This window comes from Mastomys coucha, unplaced genomic scaffold (assembly GCF_008632895.1).
Source record: "Mastomys coucha isolate ucsf_1 unplaced genomic scaffold, UCSF_Mcou_1 pScaffold2, whole genome shotgun sequence".
Classification (NCBI taxonomy): Eukaryota; Metazoa; Chordata; class Mammalia; order Rodentia; family Muridae; genus Mastomys; species Mastomys coucha.
In genome coordinates this window covers 20,564,885-20,587,147 of record NW_022196902.1, presented here as the reverse complement: position 1 = coordinate 20,587,147, position 22,263 = coordinate 20,564,885, and the positions used below count along the sequence as shown (strand labels likewise).

The window sequence follows — 22,263 nt, the reverse complement described above, 5'->3', positions numbered from 1 at the left end:
TAAGAGACCAAACAGTCCTTTTATAGCAAGCCAGACCTGGCTGTTGCTAGGTTTGATGGAGTCTTGTAGTACTAACAGCATTCACTACATTGGCTTACTTGATGTAGGCTGGGTAGTCTAACAATAAGTGGTTGCACACTGGAGAAACAACATATCCGGTAGCTGTTTAGTCCATAAAGTTGAATGCCCTAGCAACTCTAATCTCATGTTGAAGGCCTGGGGCAGTCCTGAGAGACATATTGGAAGGATAAAGAAGCTGAGTTCCAATGTCAGTGAAGGCTGGCAGCAGTAGTGACAGCAACAAAGTAGATGTACTTACCAGCAGGGAAAAAAAGGCAGGCAGGCAAACGATGCTTCTTTCCCCTAAACATCTTTATATCTGTGCTATTGCAAGATGTTGCTTACTTCAGGAGGCAGTCTCAGTGCTTTAGCTAGTTATTTTTAGGAAATAGCCTCAGAGATCTCTTGGAGGCATGTGTCTTGGTAGGCCCAGAATCTATTGAAGCTGACAACCAGTGTTAACCATCACAGTACTGCCTTAGAAGGCACCGTTGTGGTTGTGATGGTTTATATAAGCTTGGCACAGGGAGTGGCACTGTTAGGAGGTGTGCCTTGTTGTAGGTGTGGCCGTGTGGGTGTGGGCTTTAAAAAATATCCTCATCCTAGATGCCTGGGAGCTAGTATTCTGCTAGCAGCCTTCTGATGACGATGTAGAACTCTCAGCTCCTTCTGCACCATGCCTTTCTGGATGCTGCCATGTTCCTGCCTTGATGATAATGGACTGAACGTCTGAACCTGTAAGCCAGTCCTTATTAAATGTTGTCCTTATAAGAGTTGTCTTGCTCATGGTCTCTGTTCACAGCAGTAAAACCCTAAGACAGCAGTAATTTGGAAATTATCAAATCTAAGCAAAATGAAGGTAGCCCTAAGATAGAGGATGAGGTTAAATAACTGCTTAGCTACATCTGGCTGCTTCCATTAGTATATCAGTGCTAAGTATGAGTCTTGAAATGGAAGGGGCTATACGGGGAAATAATTCAGCCTTGAAATAAAAGTGCAAAATATTATGTAGGAAAACTGAATACATTAGAACAGATTAGAGAGAAGTGAAAGTAATCAAATAGTTTTGTCTGGGTCACAAGGAAGAAGGAGAGCTAAATGTGAGTAACTGGCACATTTATGTGTCCATGTGTGTCAATGTGTGTCCGTGGTGTCTGTGGGTCCGTGTGTGTGTGTGTGTGTGTGTGTGTGTGTGTGTGTGTACAGTTGCCAGGAAGGGTTTGGAAAACAAGAGTCAGGGAAAAATTGTAGCATCTTGCTATGATTATTATATGATTTTTAAAATTAATTTTGCTTTTTATTCATAGTCTTATATAGTCCAAACTGGCCTCAGATTTGCTAATTAATCAGAGATTACCTTGAATATATGAGTCTCTGGCCTCCATTTTGTAAGGCTGGAATTACAAGTCTTTTTGACTAAGTTGATGAGGTGCTGGGGACTGAACCCAGAGATCCCTGCATGCTAAAGAAGCACTCTGGTAACTGAGCTACATTTCCAGTCCACAAATTTTTAAATATTAGAGAGACGAGAAAGGGTGTCCTGTAAAGATGTTCTCTATTATGACCATTAAAATAGAAAAGATATAAAATAAATCAATTAATATGAGTAAAATAATAAAATCATAACAGCTTCACTAGAAGTAAAATGAAAAAGGAAAAGATGTATAATCTAGTCACTAGTACAACTCTACATACCTGTTTATAAGAGCAATTGTCCTTGACAAAATTGCAATGCACAAAGGGTAGAGTTTAAAGTGAAAATGGTGTTATAAATACAACACTGAAAACTGTGCTTATGTCATTTAAAAAAGATAGGTACCTTATAAAAATGGCAGAACAGTCATGAGTGTTAAATGATTTAAATACATATATGTATATAAATATATCTATTATAATAAAGAAGATACCTTAACCTCTGAAAGTCTTCAGTTTCCTTCTAAAAGGCATTTAAAAGATTTCAGCTGGTAAGTTGTAATGAAGTGATGGAACACGGGTGTGGTGGTTTGAAAGAAAATGGCTTCCATAGGCTTACAGGAAATAACACTATTAGGAGGTATGGTCTTGCTGGGGCAGGTGTGGCTTGTTGAGGGAAGTGTGTCTCAGTTTATTTCCTGCTGCCTGTAGATCAAGATGTAGAACTCTCAATTCCTTCTACAGGACTGAATCTGTCTCCACACTGTCATGCTTCACAACTTGATGATAATGGACTAAACCTCTGAACTGTAAGCCAGCCCCAACTGAATGTTTTTCTTTATAAGACTTGCTGTAGTCATAGTGTCTCTCTCTTCACAGCAATAGAACCCTGAGACAAAGGGTCATCATAGTCTGTAATCTTATGTGGTGGGGATGCGGCTCATAGTGTGAAGTGTGTGCTGAGCAAAGGTGAGGAACTGACTTCAAACCTCAGAATCCATAGAAAACCTGATTTGATAGCCTGTAATCCCAGTGGTCTGATATGAGATGGGAGGTAGGGAGACACTCTTCAGCTCACAAAAGTGGTAGTCTGGGCAACATAACTAGAAACAAGATTGTGCTGTCAGACTTCTGTATGTGCACTGTGGCATATACACGTGTGTGTGTGTGTGTGTGTGTGTGTGCGCGCGTGTGCACACACACACAAAAAGGGAGAGAGAGGGAGAGGAAGAGAGGGAGAGGGAGGGAGAGAGAGGGAGAGGGAGGGAGAGGAAGAGAGGGAGAGAAAGGGAAAAAGAGGGAGAGAGAGGGAGAGAGAGAGAGGGACGGAAAGGGAGGGAGAGAGGGAGAAGGAGAGGGAACTGGAATCTTTAAAAAAATGTCTTTATTTCTAATTTTTTATATTTATAGGACACTCTGCATTTGAATACATGTATAAAGTCCTTATGGATCAAATTAAAGTAAGTTTCAAAGTTGGTTTACAGTTATAATTCAATGTGAATAGAGAAAACACATACTTTGACTTAATGGTTTTTGATGTATTGAATCTTTATGGTCTGTCTATCCTGGGCAATGCTTCACGTGGTAATCAGAAAAAGTGTGTGTTTCATGGCTATTGGAGGAAATATTTTGGAAATGTTATTGTATCCATTTGATCTCTGGCATAGTTTAATTGTAATGCTTATTTGTGGACTTTGAGGTTAAAGCAGGATGGCTTATCCATTAATGACTGCAGGATGATCACTGAATGCCGCCCACCTCTCCTTTCCACTCTACTGTCACTAGAATTAAACCAACTGCTGCCGTGCACTGGGGTGCATCTCTTTACAATTCTTTTTTCCCATGGAAATGACACACTTATCATTACATGGTGATGCTCCTTGTTACTTTAGGTTTCTGACATTAAAGGGTATTTCTGGTAACTGATATGAAGCTACATATTCTTGTTTATTTTTTGCTTTTTATCTGCATGGTAAAACTTTATAATTTCATTTTCACTAATTCTTTTATTAAGTGATTTTCTTATAAATAAGCATATTGTGTGTTATTTCTCCATCTGTTATATCAGCACATTTTTTTATTTGGGTGAATTTACACTCAATTTTATTATTGATAAATGAAGACCCATGTCCACTTCTTAGATAATTTTTTTCTGTTCTTGTGTTCTCCCTTTGTTTCTTCCTTCTTTTCTCATTCACCTCTGTTGTGTGACTTTCTGTCCTGATGACTTTTGCTTTTATTTTCTTCCCATTTTGTTTCAGTAAGTGAATTTTTGGCCATGTATATCATGTATGGTAACTACTATCATTCCAGTGCTAGTATGTATACTACTCAGACTTTTCCTCTAGGTCTGGACAAACTGTTATTTCCCCTGCTTTCACTTTCTGTGGTTTTCCTTGTCCATAGATCCAAACAGGTTACATGCTGTCTCAGTTAGGGTTGCTACTGCTGCGATGAAACACTATGAGCATAGGCAAGTTGTGGAGGGAAAGAGATCTACAACGCAAGCAGGGTGAGAATCTGATTTAGAGGACATGGAGACTTGCTACATCCTGGCTTGCTCCTCATGGTTTGTTCAGCCTGGTTGTGTAGTGAACCCAGGACCACGAGCCCAGGGATGGCACCACTTACAATGGGGTTGAGCCCTTAAGAAGCAGTCACCAGTTAAGAAAATGCCCTACAGGCTCACTCACAGTCAGATCTTATAGAGGCATTTTATTAACTTTGGTTTCCTCTTCTCCGATGACTTTAACTTGTATCAGCTTGGCATAAAACTTTCCAGCACATGTGGAAAAGTCCAGAAATGAACCATTGATGTGTTTTAAACTGCATATTATTCTCAGAATGAAGAAATTCTCTCAAGCTCCCTCTCACTTAGGACCTAGGTCTTCCCTGATTCCAGCACTCAATAGTGTATATAATATTTGCTGTGACAATGACAGTTATGAGGCATCACCAAAGGGTGATGTTTGACCTGTATGCAAGCAAGTATTATGCTACTGAATAATAGCTTCAAAGTTCAGTGGCACAGAAGGTTATTTTATTCTAGCAGAGTCATGTGTCACAGAATAATACTTATTCAACAATGGATCATGTGTATGAAGGTCCTCTTATTGATGATGTTGTGGTAAACAAACGTATCATATTTGTTATGCTGTGCTTTTATCATTATTTTAGAGAGTTTTCCTTCTACATATAATATGATTTACTATAGTATGTCCTGTTTTTCTGTGGACAGTCTCACATACACTGTGTCTCAGGCCTGCATCCTTTATTTCTGCTAATGTTACTTTTATAATGGCCCCAGAATAACAGGGTATGCCCTATATACTATATATCCTAAGTGTGTAAAAGAGTATACCACCTTGCTTTGTCTAGGTGCATTCTATGGTGTTTACACAATAAAAACTGTCTAATGACACATTTTTCCAGAGCATACCCCTGCCCATAATCAATATATTAAAATATGTTATAGTTGCTCTACTTCATTAATTACTATTGCTTAATCTCACTGTACCTAATGTATGTGTGTGTGTCCGTGTGTGTGTGTGTCTGTGTGTGTGTGTGTATGTGTGTACACAGGAATGCATAGGAAAAGGTGTTGTGGTTGGTGCTAGTCAGAGTTTCTGACATCTAGTGTCTTGTCTCTTAGCATCTGGGTGGGGGGTATGGGGAGGCTCTTCTGTCGGTTTGACAGAGCTGCCTTCACCCAGTGTTGTACCAGAGTATACATGCATACAGGAAAAGGTGTTGTGGCTGGTGCTAGTCAGAGTTTCTGACATCTAGTGTCTTGTCTCTTAGCATCTGGGTGGGGGATATGGGGAGGCTCTTCTGTCAGTTTGACAGAGCTGGATGGGGGGTATGGGGAGGCTCTTCTGTCAGTTTGACAGAGCTGCCTTCACCCAGTGTTGTACTCTGCTTTTGTCCAGGTCTCCTGAAAATTGAAATTCTATCATTAACTAGAAGCTAAAATTTGTTTTATGTTTAATTTTTTCAAATTTACCATTTATGATCAAATTCATGTTTAAACCAAATGCAGTATATAGTACCGACACTGAAAGAAGTAAGAAATTATATTCCTCTTCACTGAAAGTGTTAATTGAGAGAATCTCTATAAGAAAGGATGCTAGGCTACAGGAGAAAGCATGCTATGTATGGCATTAACAGGAACCATTCAACATCAAAGGGCTGAGCAAGGGATTGATGATAAAAGTAAACACATAGGAAAGCCAGTGTGGTAATTCAAGTATCAGAGAAGCTGAATTTTAAGGATGTCTATTATTATTAGGAGAAAGAAGAATAATATATAGTAATGAATTACTATTTATGAGGAAGTGTACTTACTGTAAAAATTTTATGTACAAATACAGAACTAAGTATACAAATAAACTTTCATTAGATACTAAATTTAAAGATATTTGAATTTATATTTATTAGGAAATTTTATAATAAGGTTTTAGTTTGAAACAGATCTAGAAGAGAAAACTTTTAAAAGTTGTTTTTAGCCAGGCAGTAGTGGCGCACACCTTTAATCCCAGGACTTGGGAGGCAGAGGCAGGCAGATTTCTGAGTTTGAGGCCAGCCTGGTCTACAGAGTGAGTTCCAGGACAGTCAGGGCTACATAGAGAAACCCTGTCCCAAAACAAACAAACAAACAAACAAAAAAGTTGTTTTGAATAAAACAATGTTATCTGAGTGACATGGTATGCATATCCACAAGACTGCAAGTATAACATTTTATATCCCCTTAAATTGTACACCAGTTTTATTCAACATATGTTAAACTATAAACTAGATGATAAAATAGTTTATAATCTATCAAAGAGTTATATACTAATATGCTATGATAACATTTTTATTTTAGAAATGATCATTTATTATCAGGAGACCTGGCAGCAGAATTTAATACAAGATTCACCATAAAAGAAATTTAAATAAACTAATCAATTCTCTACCAACAGAGAATGAAAATGCCATCTAAAATGTATATTAGGGATTTACAGTAATGCTCATCATTAGAAAACTAGGAAAAAACTCAAAATAACAAGTCATTTATTATAAACAAAGCTGAAGTGTGTGTATTTTTTTTTTCTTAAATGGTACATTTTTGGACATCTCTTTCAAATTGTTGAGGGTATACATTTCCAAAAAACACAGGATTAAAGCCCAAAGATTAAAAATTATAAGAAATGATGATCAAACTTGCTAAGTCAGCGAACCATAACTTAAAGTATTAATAAGATGTTACTCTAAACCACACTGAATGAAATTATGGAAATGTCTTTATTACTTCTTGGTCTAAGGAAAAGTGTTATTTGCAAATACTTCTATTGGGTGTATGAATTATTAGTATTTTGGATTAAAAAAACTAGAAGTAGTTATCAAGATTTAAGACTATTAGGATTTCCTATATGGTACTGAGGATGTAGATCTGCAAACACCAATATACAAATATTTATATACAAGGACTCTTGATTAAGCATTCTATTAGCAAACAGGAAGGTAGTTATATTCATTGTAATGACTGGGGTACAGGATCTTCATATAATTCATTATCTTGCACCTAGTGAAAATGGATTCGTAAAAGAATTGGGAAACTTTTAGGAGGTAATAATGCATGCAGTAGAAGACAGTAAGCAGAATATCCACAATGAGATTTTATTTCTTCAGGAACCACTTGTATATATGCCTGTATGTGCTAAAATGGTCTGCAAATGGTTTCTACATTTGAACTTGATTTTCCAGGTGCAGGAAGAGGAATAAAAACTGTTGTAGGGAGGAGACAGTGGTAAAAATTTTGGGGTAAAAAAAAGATTAATTGACAGGGTGGCTAGGCCTCTAATCCAAACACTTGGGAGGCTGGGACCAGAGAGATGTGAGTTCCAGAGCAGCTGAGCTACAAAAAGAGACTCTGCCTCAAAAGCAAGCAAACAAAGAAGCATTCTAACTGAGCACCAAAATAAATCAAGTCCATATTAGTAAAAAAAAAAAAAAAAATGATAGCAGACTACAAATAGAAAAATAGTAGTGAAGGCCAACACATAAATATACTTATGTATTTTTTTAAACTTTTATTGCATGATTTCAATTTATGTGAATTTGTTAACATTTAAGAACATATTTTAAGTAAATAGAATTAAATCACATTCTTGTTTCCCTTTTGTACCCCCACTCCTTCCAGAGGCTCCCCTTCAATACTTACAATATCCTTTTTGTCATATTCTTTAAAATTTATAAAACATTATAACAATAAAAATGAGTATTATAAAAATTGTTTGATATAAAACAACAATCAATTTAACAGTCTTATGTAGATGCTCGTCTACATCAATAGGGGAAATACATTTTTTCCCAATATAAATTTTAATAACTCCAAGCATATTAGCTGTATACTTCAAAATAATACATCACTACTAGTATTTTCTCAAATGAATATAAATATATAAAGTCTTTTTATTTGTTTTGTATTTAGTAGAGTTTAAAATCTTGGCTCTTACTGTGGTACAAGCCCAAAATAAGAACAATTTTTAGATCTTGTATTTCATTGGCTGTATTTCAATGACCCTCACATCACCAAAGGATTTTACCTCCATCATAGTTAAGCTGAGAGTTGACAGTTCTACTGCACCAAGAAATGAATTGTAGGCTCGATTTTTGGATACAGACTTCCTGTTATGGTGAAAGCTATTTGACTTGAGTGAGTGACTTTATTCTCAGCCCACAGAGAACGGGTTACATTCATTTAAGAAATGGTGTAGGTATTAAGATGGTCTATCCATAAAGTCATTCACCAACTGTTTCAATGAACAATGTTTCTGCTTGGAGGGTGGCACAGACATTAGGTGAGGGTAAGAATTTGGTTCATTAGCTGTGATAATTTGGAAAAGCATTCATCTCAGAGAAAGAGTAACTTATAAAGTCCTCTTCTTCAAACTTGATACAAGAGTTACAAATGTCAAGCAAAGCATTCATCTCACTCTTTATTGTTCTCTTACAAGCAACCTCCCTAGTTAATTGTCTATGTTTCTTTTGAGTATATAAATACTTTTGAAATATATAAGCTGTTCTGAAAACCATAGTATAGTGTAAAAACATGAAATAAACAATACTACTAATAGAGAGGCTGAGATAGGAGAAGCAAGATTTCAAGACCCTTAAGTTGCTCATTTCCTTCAAGACACTGTCACAAACAAGCTGAAAGTATATATAGATTGTACAATATTGGACCAATTACTCCAATTACTGAATTAGAGAGACCATTGGATTGTTGGGTCCCTCCCTTCTGCCTCAGCTGCAAGACACCGGAGCTTGTGATGAGAGACTCAACTCATGCCTGCTGGGCCTGAAACAAAGGCTCACTACTCTGAGTTCCACCTTCGAGGATTCCAGAGGAAACTACTCCTGCTGGCTGGCATGGCTGCAGCCTGAGGACATCTGTTGTTGACCTCCTCCACTGTGGACTGGGCCTCTGGCCACTGCCCGGAGTTGAGACCTGCAGGACGCCCTGAGCCATCACCTTCAGCCCAGCAGCCAGCTTCCCTTTGACTTCCCCTTTGACTTGTTCGGACTCTTCCTGACTCCTCCCAAATTGCTTATATTATTCAAATGTCATTGTAACCTAGAGATTCAGTTTTGCTTTCTTGTATATAAATGCTGAACCCCAAAAGTAAAGGCAAGCCTTGATTGGAAGCCATCAACTTGGCTTTGTGTCCTTTTGTTCTCGAAGTCTGTGTTTCAGGTCTCCTTTCTCCCTTTGGTAGAGGCAGAACCCGGTTCGTGAAACTGCGGGACAGTTTCATTGGATGACAATCAACAAATTTCTAATTCCTCATGTTTTGGATTTCAATTGCTTAGGATATGTTGCTAATATTAATTTTCATATTAAGATATTAAGAAAAGGTAGTTGTCATTTCCTGTTGCTTTTGTTATAAGAGATGGAATTGGATTTGTGTGGATTTGTTGAAAGATTACTTTCTTGCTTCTTCTAGGGTGTAGTTTTGCTCCTTATGTTGATGTTTTCCATCTATTATCCTTTGTAGGGCTGGATTTGTGGAAAGATATTGTGTAAATTTTGTTTTGTCATGGAATATCTTGTTTTCTCCATCTATGGTAATTGAGTTTTGCTGGGTATAGTAGCCTGGGCTGGCATTTGTGGTTTTGTAGGGTCTGTATGACATCTGCCCAGGATCTTCTAACTTTCATAGTCACTGGTGAGAAGTCTGGTGTAATTCTGATAAGCCTGCCTTTATATGTTACTTGCCTTTTTTTCCTTACTGCTTTTAAAATTCTTTCTTTGTTTAGTGCATTTAGTGTTTTTATTATTATGTGACGGGAGGAATTTCTTTTCTGGTTCAGTCTATTTGGCGTTCTGTAGGCTTCTTGTATATTCATGGGCATCTCTTTCTTAAGATTAGGGAAGTTTTCTTCTATAATTTTGTTGAAGATATTTACATTGGGAGTCTTCACTCTCTTCTATAACTATTATCCTTAAGTTTGTTCTTCTCATTGCATCATGGACTTCCTGGATATTCTGGGTTAGGAGCTTTTTGCTTTTTGCATTTTCTTTGACTGTTGTGTCAATGTTTTCTATGGTGTCTTCTGACCCTGAGATTCTCTCTTCTATCTCTTATATTTTGTTGGTGATGCTTGAATCTATGGCTCCTGATTTCTTTGCTAGGTTTTGTATCTCCAGGGTTGTCTCTCTTTCTGATTTCTTTATTGATTCTATTTCCATTTTAAGATTCTGGATGGTTTTGTTCATTTCCTTCACCTGTTTGATTGTGTTTTCCTGTAATTCTTTAAGGGATTTTTGTGTTTCCTCTTTAAGAGCTTCTAGCTGTTTACCTGTGTTCTCCTGTATTTTTTTGAGGGTGCTATTTATGTCTTTCTTAAGGTCCTGTATCATCATCATGATAAGTGATTTTAGATCTGAATCTTGCTTTTCCAGTGTGATAGTGTGTCCAGGACTTGCTATGGTGGGAGAATTGGGTTCTAATGAAGCCAAGTAACCTTGGTTTGTGTTGTTTATTTTCTAAGCTTGCCCCCGCCATCTGGTTATCTCTAGTGCTACCTGCCCTTGCTAAATCTGACTGGAATCATTCCTTCTTGTGATCCTGGTTGTATCAGAACTCCTCAGAGTCAGGCTGTCTCTGTGATCCTGTGATTCTGAGATCCTGTGACCCTGGGCTTGTTAGAGCATCTGGGAGTGCAGTAACTTCCTCTGTGTGTTGTGGGACTGGCTGTGGAGTCTGGGCTCAAGGTCTGCTCAGGACACTAGCCCAGAGAGACTGGAAGGAACCCAAGCTACTCTATTGGTATAGTTCCTGTGTGCCTGGTCCTACTGGTCCCAGTTACTCCAGGTGTTGGGACAGATGTTGGGTCCTCCTCACCTCTGATCCTGAGAGTGTCAGAGCACCTGGGAGTGGAGCTTCCTCTTGGTGTTGTGGGACTGGTTGCAGCATACTTATGTATTTTTGTGGGATGTAGTCATTAGCTACTTGTGCTTTTTAGAAGGAAAAGACTGGTACTTATCAATTATAAATGAAATAATTATAGTGCAATACAACCCATGTAAAATACATTTTTCATACAATGAGAGCATCAGTTTACAAAAAATGTTCACTTAAATGGAATATTGGGTCTGCAAGAGAATGAATCACATCTAAACTACATTCTTTTTTTTTTTAAAGATAAATTAAGGATTTATTTGGCAACAAACTTTTGTATTTAAAAAAATTTTTTATTAGATATTTTCTTTATTTACACTTCTAATGTTCTCCCCTTTCCTGGTATCCACTCCTAACCACCCCCACCCTCCATTCTCTTCCCTCTCCCCCTGCCCAACAACCCACCTTTTCCTGCTTCCTGGCCCTGGCATTTCCCTACTTGGCCTTCACAGGACCAAGGGCCTCTCTTCCCATTGATGATCGACTAGGCCATCCTCTGCTACATATGTGACTGGAGCCATGAGTCCTACCATGTGTACTCTTTAGTTGGTGGTTTAGTCCTGAGAGTTCTGGGGGATACTAGTTGATTCACATTGTTGTTTCTTCTATGGGGCTACAAAACCCCTCAGCTTTTTGGGTCCTTTCTCTAGCTCCTTCATTGGGGACCCTGTGCTTAGTCCAATTAATGGCTGTGAGCCTCTACTTCTGTATTAATCAGCTACTGTGAGAACCTTTCAGAAGACAGCTACATCAGGCTTCTGTCAGCAAGCACTTGTCGGCATCCACAATAATGTCTAGGTTTGCTGATTGTATATGGAATGGATCTCCAGGTGCAGCAGTTTCTGGATTGTCATTCCTTCAGTCTCTGTTCTACACTTCATCTCTGTAACTCCTTCCATGGATATTTTCCCCCCCTTCTAAGAACGATTGAAATATCCACACTTTAGTCTTACTTCTTCTTGAGTTTCATGTGGTTTGTTGATTGTATCTTGGTTATTCTGAACTTCTGGGCAAATATCCACTTATCAGTGAGTGCATACCCTGTATTCTTTTGTGATTGGGTTACCTCCCTCAGGATGACATCCTCCAGATTCATACATTTGCCTAAGAATTTCATAAATTCATTGTTTTTAATAGCTTAGAAGTACTCCATTGTGTAACTGTACCACATTTTCTGTACCTATTCCTCTGTTGAGGGACATTTGGGTTGTTTCCAGTTTCTGGCTATTATAAATAAGGCTGCTATGAACATAGTGGAGCATGTGTCCTTATTACATGTTGGAGCCTCTTCTGGGTATATGCCTAGGAGTGGTATTGCTGGGTCCTCAGGTAGTACTATGTCCAATTTTCTGAGGAATTGCCAAACTGATTTCCAGAGTAGTTGTACCAGCTTGCAATCCCACCAACAATGGAGGAGTGTTCCTCTTTCTCCACATCTTCACCAGCATCTGCTGTCACCTGAGTTTTTGACTTTAGCCATTCTGACTGGAGGTCAGAATCTCAGAGTTGACTTGTTTTGCATTTCCCTGATGACTAAGGATGTTGACCATTTCTTTAGCTTCTCAGCCATTCAGTATTCCTCAGTTGAGAATTCTCTGTTTAGTTCTATACCCCATTTCTTTTAGATTTATTCACTTTGTGTGTGTGTGTGTGTGTGTGTGTGTGTATGAGTACACTGTAGCTGTACAGATGGCCATGAGCTATCATGTGGCTGCTGGGAATTGAACTCAGGACCTCTGCTTGCTCTGACCACCTGTTCACTCCAGCCCTGCTTGCTCCAGCACACTCGCACCAGAGTAATACACTGTAGCTGTCTTCAGACACACCAGAAGCGGGCGTCAGATCTCATCATAGATGGTTGTGAGCCACCATGTGGTTGCTGAGATCTGAACTTGGGACCTTGGGAAGAGCAGTCAGTGCTCTTACCCACTGAGCCATCTTGCCAGTTCTGTACCTCATTTTTTAATAGAGTTATTTGGTTCTCTGGAGTCTAACCTCTTGAGTTCTTTGTATATATCAAATATTAGCTCTCTATAAGATGTAGGGTTGGTAAAAATCTTTTCCCAATCTGTTGGTTGCCTTCTTGGCCTATTGACAGTCCCTTTGCCTTACAAAAGCTTTGCAATTTTATGAGGTCCCATTTGTCAATTCTTGATCTTAGAGCATAAGCTATTGGTGTTTTGTTCAGGAAGTGTTCCCCTGTGCTCATGTGCTCAAGGCTCTTCCCCACTTTCTTTTCTATTAGTTTCAGTGTATCTGGTTTTATGTGGAGGTCCTTGATCCACTTGGACTTGAGCTTTGTACAAGGAGATAAGAATGGATCAATTTGCATTCTTCTACATGCTAACTGCCATTTGAACCAGCACCATTTGTTGAAAATGCTATCTTTTTTCCACTGGATGGTTTTAGCTTCTTTGTCAAAATTCAAGTGACCAAAGGTGTTTGGATTCATTTCTGGGTTTTCAATTCTAATCTATTGATCTACCTGCCTGTCACTGTACCAATACCATGCAGTTTTTATTACTATGGATCTGTAGTGTAGCTTGAGGTCAGGGATAGTGATTCCACCAGAAGTTCTTTTATTATTATTGAGAAGAGTTTTCTCTATTCTAGGTTTTGTTGTTATTCCAGATGAATCTGCAAATTGTTCTTTCTAACTCTGTGAAGAATTGAGTTGGAATTTTGATGGGGATTGCATTGAATCTGTAGATTGCTTTCAGCAAATGGCCGTTTTTACTATATTATTCCTGCCAATCCACGAGCAAGGGAGCTCTTTCCATCTTCTGAGATCTTTTTGATTTGTTCCTTCAGAGAAGAAATCAAATCAGAAGTTCTTTTTATGCAGATATTTTACTTGTTTGATTAGTCACACCTAGGTATTTTATATTATTTGTGACTATTGTGAAGGGTGTTCTTTCTCTAATTTCTTTCTCAGCCTATTTATCCTTTGTGTAGAGGAAGGCCACTGATTTGTTTGAGTTACTTTTATATCCAGCTACTTTGCTGAAGTTGTTTATCAGGTTTAGGAGTTCTCTGGTGGAAATTTTGGAGTCACTTAAGTATACTGTCATATCATCTGCAAATAATTATAATTTGACTACTTCTTTTCCAAGTTGTAGCCCTTTGATCTCCTTTTTGTTGTTTAATTGCACTGGCTAGGACTTCAAGTACTATATTGGTAGGGAGAGAGTGGACAGCCTTGTCTAGTCCCTTATTTTAGTGGGATTACTTCAAGTTTCTCTCCATTTAGTTTGATGTTGGTTACTGGTTTGCTACATATTGCTTTTACTATGTTTAAGTATGGACCTTGAATTCCTGATTATTCCAAGACTTTTATCATGAAGGGGTGTTGAATTTTGTCAAATGCTTTCTCAGCATCTAATGAGATGATCATATTTTTTTTCCTTTGAGTTTGTTTATATAGTGGATTCTGTTGATGGATTTCCATATACATTGAAATATCCCTGCATCCCTGGGATGAAGCCTACTTGATCATGATAGATAGGTCTGAAGTTCTCCTTCTTTGTTGGGTCTTTGTGTGGTTTAGGTATTAGAGTAATTGTGGCTTCATAGAATGAGTTAGGTAGAATACCTTCTGTTTCTATTTTGTGGAATAGTTTGAGGAGTATTGGTATTAGGTCTTCTTTGAAGGTCTGAGAGAACTCTGCACTAAACCCATCTGGTCCTGGGCTTTTTTTGGTTGGCAGACTATTAATGACTGTTTCTATTTTTTTAGGGGATATGGAACTGTTTAGATCATTTAACTGATCTTGATTTAACTTTGGTACCTGGTATCTGTCTAGAAAATTGTCCATTTCATCCAGGGTTTCCAGTTTTGTTGAGTATAGGCTTTTGTAGTAGGATCTGATGATTTTTTTGGATTTCCTCAGTTTCTGTTGTTATGCTTCCCTTTTCATTTCTGATTTTGTTAATTAGGATACTGTCTATGTGCCCTCTGGCTAAAGGTTTATCTCTATTGTTTATTTTCTCAAAGAACCAGCTCCTAGTTTGTTAATTCTTTGTACATTTCTTTTTGTTTCCACTTAGTTGATTTCAGCCCTGAGTTTAATTTTTTCCTGCAGACTCCTCTTGGGTGAGTTTGCTTCTTTTTGTTCTAGAGCTTTCAAATGTGTTGTCAAGCTGCTAGTGTATGCTCTCTCCAGTTTCTTTTTGGAGGCACTCAGAGCTATGAGTTTTCCTCTTAGGACTGCTTTCATTGAGTCCCATAAGATTGGGTATGTTGTGGCTTCATTTTCATTAAACTCTAAAAAGTCTTTAATTTCTTTCTTTATTTCTTCCTTGACCAAGTTATCATTGAGTAGGGTGTTGTTCAGCTTCCATGTATATGTGGGCTCTCTGTTATTTTTGTTGCTATTGAAGACCAACTTTAATCTGTGGTGATTTGATAGGATGTGTGGGATTATTTCAATATTCTTGTATCTGTTGATGTCTGTTTTGTGACTGATTATATGGCCAATTTTGGAGAAGGTACCATGAGGTGCTGAGAAGAAGGTATATCCTTTTGTTTTTGGATAAAATGTTCTATAGATATCTGTTAAATTTATTTGGTCCAAAACTTCGGTTAGTTTCTGTTTTCTGTTTAGTTTCTGTTTCCATGATTTGTCCATTGATGAGAATGGGATGTTGAAGTCTCCCATTATTATTGTGTGGTGTGCAATGTGTTGTTTGAACTTTAGTAAAGTTTCTTTTATGAATGTGGGTGCCCTTGCATTTGGAGCATAGATGATTAGAATTGAGAGTTCATCTTGGTAGATTTTACCTTTGATGAGAATGAATTATCCCTCCTATCTTTTTTGATAACTTTAGGTGGAAAGTCAATTTTATTCAATATTAGAATGGCTACTCCAGCTTGTTTCTTGGGACCATTTGATTGAAAAATTGTTTTTCAGCCTTTTACTCTGAGGTAGTGACTGTCTTTGTCACTGAGGTGGGTTTCCTCTATGCAGCAAAATGTTGGGTCCTTTTTAGGTAACCAGCCTGTTAATCTATGTCTTTTTATTGGAGAATTGGGTCCATTGATATTAAGAGATATTAAGGAAAAGTAGTTGTTGCTTCCTGTTATTTTTGTTATTGGAATTGGAATTCTGTTCATGTGGCTATCTTCTTTTAGTTTTGTTGAAAGATTACTTTCTTGCTTTTTCTAGCATATAGTTTCCCTCCTTGTGTTGGCATTTTCCACCTATTATCCTTTGTAAGGCTGGATCTGTGGAAAGATATTGTATAAATTTGTTTTTTTCATGGGATATCTTGGTTTCTCCATCTACAATAATTTAGAACTTTGCTGCGTATAGTAGTCTGGGCTGGTATTCATGTTCTCTTAGGGTTTGTATGACATTTGCTCAGGAACTTGTAGCTTTCATAATCTCTGTTAAGAAATCTTGTGTAATTCTGATAGGTCTGCCTTTACATGTTAGTTGACCATTTTCCCTTACTGCTTTTAACATTCTTTCTTTGTTTTGTGCATTTGGTGTTTTTGATTATTATGTGGCAGGAGGAATTTCTTTTCTGGTCCAATCTATTTGGAGTTCTGTAGGCTTCTTGTATGTTCATGTGTATCTCTTTCTTTAGGTTAGGGAAGTTTTCTTCTATAATTTTGTGGAAGATATTTACTAGCCCTTTAAAATGGAAATCCTCACTGTCTTCTATACCTATTATCATTAGGTTTGATCTTCTCATTGTGTCCTGGATTTTTCTGGATGTTTTCAGTTAGGATCTTTTTGCACTTCGCATTTTCTTTGACTGTTGTGTGAATGTTTTCTATGGTATCTTCTGTACCTGAAATTTTCTCTTTAGTCTCTTGTGTTGGTGATTGTACTGGCTAGTTTTGTGTGTCAACTTGACACAGGCTGGAGTTATCACAGAGAAGGGAGTTTTAGCTTGGGAAGTGTCTCCATGAGATCCAGCTGTGGGGCATTTTCTCAATTAGTGATCAAGGGTGTAGGACCCCTTGTGGGTCATGCCATCCCTGGGCTAGAAGTCTTGGGTTCTATAAGAGAGCAGGCTGAGCAAGCCAGGAAAAGCAAGCCAGTAAGAAACATCTCTCCATGGCCTCTGCATCAGCTCCTGCTTCCTGACCTGCTTGAGTTCCAGTCCTGACTCCTCTGGTGATCAACAGCAATGTGGAAATAAGCTGAATAAATCCTTTCCTCCCCAACTTGCTTCTTGGTCATGATGTTTGTGCAGGAATACAAACCTGACTAAGATAGTGATGCTTGCATCTATGAGTTCTGACTTCTTTCCTAGGTTTTCTATCTCCAGAGTTGTCGCCCTTTGCGATTTATTTATTGTTTCTACTTCCATTTTTAAATCCTGGATGGTTTTGTTCAATTCCTTCACCTGTTTGGTTGTGTTTTCCTGTAATTCTTTCTTTAAGGGATTTTTGTGTGTGTGTGTGTGTTTCCTTTAAGAAGCCCTTTAAGGGCTTCTACCTGTTTACCTATGTTCTCCTTTATTTTTTTAAGAGAGTTATTTATATCCTTCTTACAATCCTCTATCAGTAGTATGAGATATGATTTCAAATCCAAATCTTGTTTGCCACTGTTTTGGGGTATCCAGGACCTGCTGTGGTGGGAGTACTGGGTTCTCATGATGCCAAGTAGTCTTGATTTCTGTTGGTAAGAGTCTTACATTTGTCTTTTGGCATCTGGTAATCTCTGGTGTTAGATGTTCTTATTGTCTCTAGCTGGAGCTTATTCCTCCTGTTGGTCTGTATGCCTATGTCAGCACTCCTGGGAAACCAGCTCTCTCCTGACAAGACCTGTGCACAGAGGTCTGTGGAAGAGCCCCACCTCCTGGGTGCAGATGGAGGAAGGAAGGACCCTGTCCCAGCTGCTCTGCCTCTTCTGGGGCCTGTGAGCTCCTGGCTGGTCCCACCTTAAACAGTCACAGTCTTCTTGAAGTCACAGAAGGCAGAACAGAGATCTCATCTGGTCTGAGAACAGTGATGAGGGTTTGTGGGTTGTATATTTCAAAGGCAACCAGCTGGGTTACATTTAATCAAGGGTGTCATTACTTTGGTTTGACTTCTCTATTAGAGGGAGTTATTTGAAAGGTTATAGCTTATATATGAACAGAAAGTGAAAAATTTGTGTCTGGCCAATGTTTTTCTAGACTTCCAAAAGGAGTCTGTTGCCTGGGTATCAACGTGTGAGATTCTGATTCTGTGATACAGAAATAATGATGGGGTTTCAGAGACAGAAATATTGACACAGGGACCAGGCATTCTGTTCTCAGTAAGAATTGGTATGGCAGTCCAAACCTATCTACGATTATTTTCTAACAAATGACTTCATGGCAAGAGCTATAGAGGACTATATTATTTAATTCTCATTCATTAACAAAATAACTAGAACAGAAGAATAATCAGTCATATATCAAGGGCTCCATGAGAGGCTTGTTTTCAAATAAGTATATACTCAAATAAGTCCACACACTAGCATAGAATGGTTGAACTTCTATCCCTGCTAAAGCTTGAGTTGTATTGGAGTCACCTACTGCTATGGTATGAATTTGTCCTTACAATTCTTACCTTGATAATTCTCAGTGTCACTGTGTTAAGAGGTAGAAGTTGAAGACATGTTTAGTTCACAAGGATTTTCTTTCTTTCTTTTTTTTTGTCTTTTGTTTTGTTTTTCAAGACAGGGTTTCTCTGTATAGCCTTGGCTGTCCTGGAACTCACTCTATAGACCAGGCTGGCCTCTAACTCAGAAATCCACCTGTCTCTGCCTCGCAAGTGCTGGGATTAAAGGCGTGCACCACCACCGCCCAGCCACAAGGATTTTCTTAATTGATGAAATTTCTACTTTGTTTTTTTTTATTAGATATTTTCTTTATTTACATATCAAATGTTATCCCATTTCCTGGTTTTCCCTCTGAAAACCCACTATCCCCTCCAACCTCCCCCTGCTCAGCAACACACCACTCCCCCTTCCTGGCCCTGGCATTCCTCTATACTGGGGCATAAAGTCTTCACAGGACCAACGTTCTCTCCTCCCATTGATGACCGACTAGGCCATCCTCTGCTATTCATATGCTGCTGGAGCCATGAGTCCCACCATGTGTGCTCTTTGGTTGGTGGTTTAGTCCCTGAGAGCTCTGGGGGTACTAGTTAGTTCATACTGTTATTCCTCCTAAGGGGCTGAAAACTCCTTGGGTCTTTTCTCTTGTACCTCCATTGGGGACCCTGTGCTCAGTTCAATGGTTGACTGAGAGCATCCATATCTGTATTTGTCAGACACCGCCTTAGCCCCTCAGGAGACAGCTATATCAGGCTCCTGTCAGCAAGCACTTGTTGACATTCACAATAGTGTCTGGTTTTGGTGACGGTATAAGGGATCAATCCTTAGGTGGTGCGTCTCTGACTGGCCTTTCTTTCAGTCTCTGCTCTACACTTTGTCTCTGTAACCTCCTCCCATAGATATTTTGTTCCCCCTTCTAAGAAGGATTGAAGTATCTACATTTTGGTTTTCCTTCTTCTTGTGCTTCTTGTGGTTTGTGAATTGTATCTTGGGTATTCTGAACTTCTGGGCTAATATCCACTTATCAGTGAGTGCATACCATGTGTGTTCTTTTGTGATTGGGTTACCTCACTCCGGATGATATTTTATAGTTCCATCCATTTGACTAAGAATTTCATAAATTCATTTTTTTAATAGCTGAGTAGTACTCCATTGTGGATATGTACCACAATTTCTGTAACCATTCCTTTTCTGGGTGACATCTGGGTTCTTTCCAGCTTCTGGCTATTATAAATAAGGCTGCTATGAACATAGTGGAGCATGTATCCTTATTACATGTTGGGGCAGCTTCTGGGTATATGCACAGGGGTGGTATAGATGGGTCCTCAGGTAGTATTAAGTTCAATTTTCTGAGGAACTGCCAAACTGATTTCCAGAGTGGTTGAACCAGCGTGCAATCCCACAAGCAATGAAACCCCTCTTTCTCCACGTCTTCTCCATCATCTGCTGTCACCTGAGTTTTTGATCTTAGCTATTCTGAATGGTATGAGGTGGAATCTCAAGGTTGTTTTGCTTTGCATTTCCCTGATGACTAAGGATGTTGAACATTTCTTTAGGTGCTTCTCAGCTATTTGGTATTTCTCAGTTGAGAAGTCTTTGATCAGCTCTGATCCCCATTTTTTAATAGGGTTATTTGGTTCTCTGGAGTCTAACTTCTTGAGTTCTTTGTATATATTGGATATTAGCCCTCTATCAGATATAGGATTGGTAAAGATCTTTTTCAAATCTGTTGGTTACTGTTTTGTCCTATTGACAGTGTCCTTTGCCTTACAGAAGCTTTGTAATTTTATGAGATCCCATTTGCCAATTCTTATTCTTAAAGCATAAGCCACTGGTGTTCTTTCTGTTCAGGAACTTTCCCCCTGTGCGCATGGGCTCGAGGCTCTTCCCCACTTTCTCTTCTCTTAGATTCAGTGTATCTGGTCTTATGTAGAGATCATTGATCCACTTGTACTTGAACTTTGTACAGAAAGATAAGAATTGATCAGTTTGTATTCTTCTACATGTTGACTGCCATTTGAACCAGTACCATTTGCTGAAATGCTGTTTTTTCTTCCACTGGATGATTTTAGTTCCTTTGTCAAAATTCAAGTGACCATAGGTGTTTAGGTTCATTTCTGAGTCTTCAATTCTATTCCGTTAATCCACCTACCTGTCACTGTACCAACATCATGCAGTTTTTATCACTATTTCTCTGTAGTGCAGTTTGAGGTCAGGGATGGTAATTCCACCATAATTTCTTTTATTGTTGAGACGAGTTTTCATTATCCTAGTTGTTTTATTATTACAGATGAATTCTCAAATTGTTCTTTCTAACTCTATGAAGAATTGAGTTGGAATTTTGATAGGGATTGCATTGAATCTGTAGATTTCTTTTGGCAAGATGGCCATTTTTAGTACATAAATCCTGGCAATTCAGGAGCATAGGTGATCTTTCCATCTCCTGAGATCTTTTTCGATTTCTTTCTTCAGAGACTTGGAGTTCTTGCCCTTGCTTCTTGCCATCTTGTTATCTCTGATGTGAGTAGGTTTTGCTGTCTTTGACTTTGACTTGTCTCTCTTAAAAGCCAGTGGGTCAGTTCTTCTAGGAGACCAGTTTTTTCTGGAAGGATTTTTTGCATGGAGAGCTGTGGTATAGGGTCAGCTCTGGGTTGTAGACAGAAACCAAAAGGATCCTGTCCCATGCTGGTCCTTGGTTCCTGTATCCTGATGGCTCTGTAAGGGACACTATTGGGCCAAGATTTTGAAGAGAAGTGGTGTTCTTACCTGTGCTTGCAAGAGCATAGGCACTCCTGGGAGACCAATTCTCTCCTGGCAGTATTTGTGTATGCTCTATGGCATAGAATCAGCTCTGGGCACAGGTGGAGATCAGAAGACTCCTGTCCTAGGCAGCTCCTTGATTCCCGTGTCCTGATGGTTCTGGGTGGGTTCCTCTGAGTGGCAGTGGTGTTCCTACCTGCATTCACAGACCTGTCAGCACTTCTGGGAGGCTCGCTCCCTCCTGGCACTATTTGGGTATGGAGCCCTGTGGCAAAGGATCTGCTCTCTCTTTTGGCTTTTCAAGACAGAATTTCTCTGTGTACCTCTACATCCCTGGAACCCAGTCTGTAGACCAGGCTGGCCTTGAATTCACAGAGATTTTCCTGCCTCTGCCTCCCAGTGCTAGGATTAAAGGTTTGTTTCACCATGCCCAGTGCCACTGATGTCTGTGAGGGAGAGGGCTGCTAACCACAGAACCAGGTTCCTTATGGTAAGTGTATCATTTTAAAATTCAGGTGCGCTCCTCTGATAATCTTTTGCCCTTCAGCTTTCTTCCCTGGGGCGAGGCAAGTAGGATCTGAGGATATGTATCCTTATGGCCTAATTCAGTTACACTTTATAAAATACTCAACTGTGACATCATGTCAACATAAAACAAAGATGAAGATATTTTCAGAAAACACAATGCTCTTTCCCATTTATAGGGATCTTAAATGTTACCCATGCATTTATATTACATAACCAGAGTTGAACACCTCCAACATAGAAGGAAATAACACTGCTAATGCGAATGACTTTTGTAGGAGTACAAAGACTCTGTGAAATGTGTAAGCCTTCCTCACCTTTGGTTCATTCATACACTCATTTCAGCTACTCAGCATTGTCCCTGTCTTCATCCTACTTAATCCAGTTTTTATTAAACAAGTGCTCTGTTACTCAACTAGAGGCAGGAATTCTCTACCCAACCTTCAAAACACTCCCTCCTTGGCTAAAATGTACTTTTCACTCATTATTCTTACTACAAAAAAGATTGGGGAAGGAGAGAG

At 38.8% G+C, this 22,263-nt stretch overlaps 1 long non-coding RNA gene across 1 annotated transcript in view; it reads left to right on the top strand.

Moving 5' to 3' along the window:
- The first annotated feature begins 2,229 nt into the window (after positions 1-2,229).
- The window catches only part of LOC116097720, a 42,941-nt gene continuing 22,907 nt past the window's right edge, over positions 2,230-22,263 (top strand). Inside the window, exons 1-2 of the long non-coding RNA XR_004121532.1 lie at positions 2,230-2,282; positions 2,884-2,933. This is a non-coding gene — a long non-coding RNA (uncharacterized LOC116097720). The remainder of the gene's footprint in view (positions 2,283-2,883; positions 2,934-22,263) is intronic.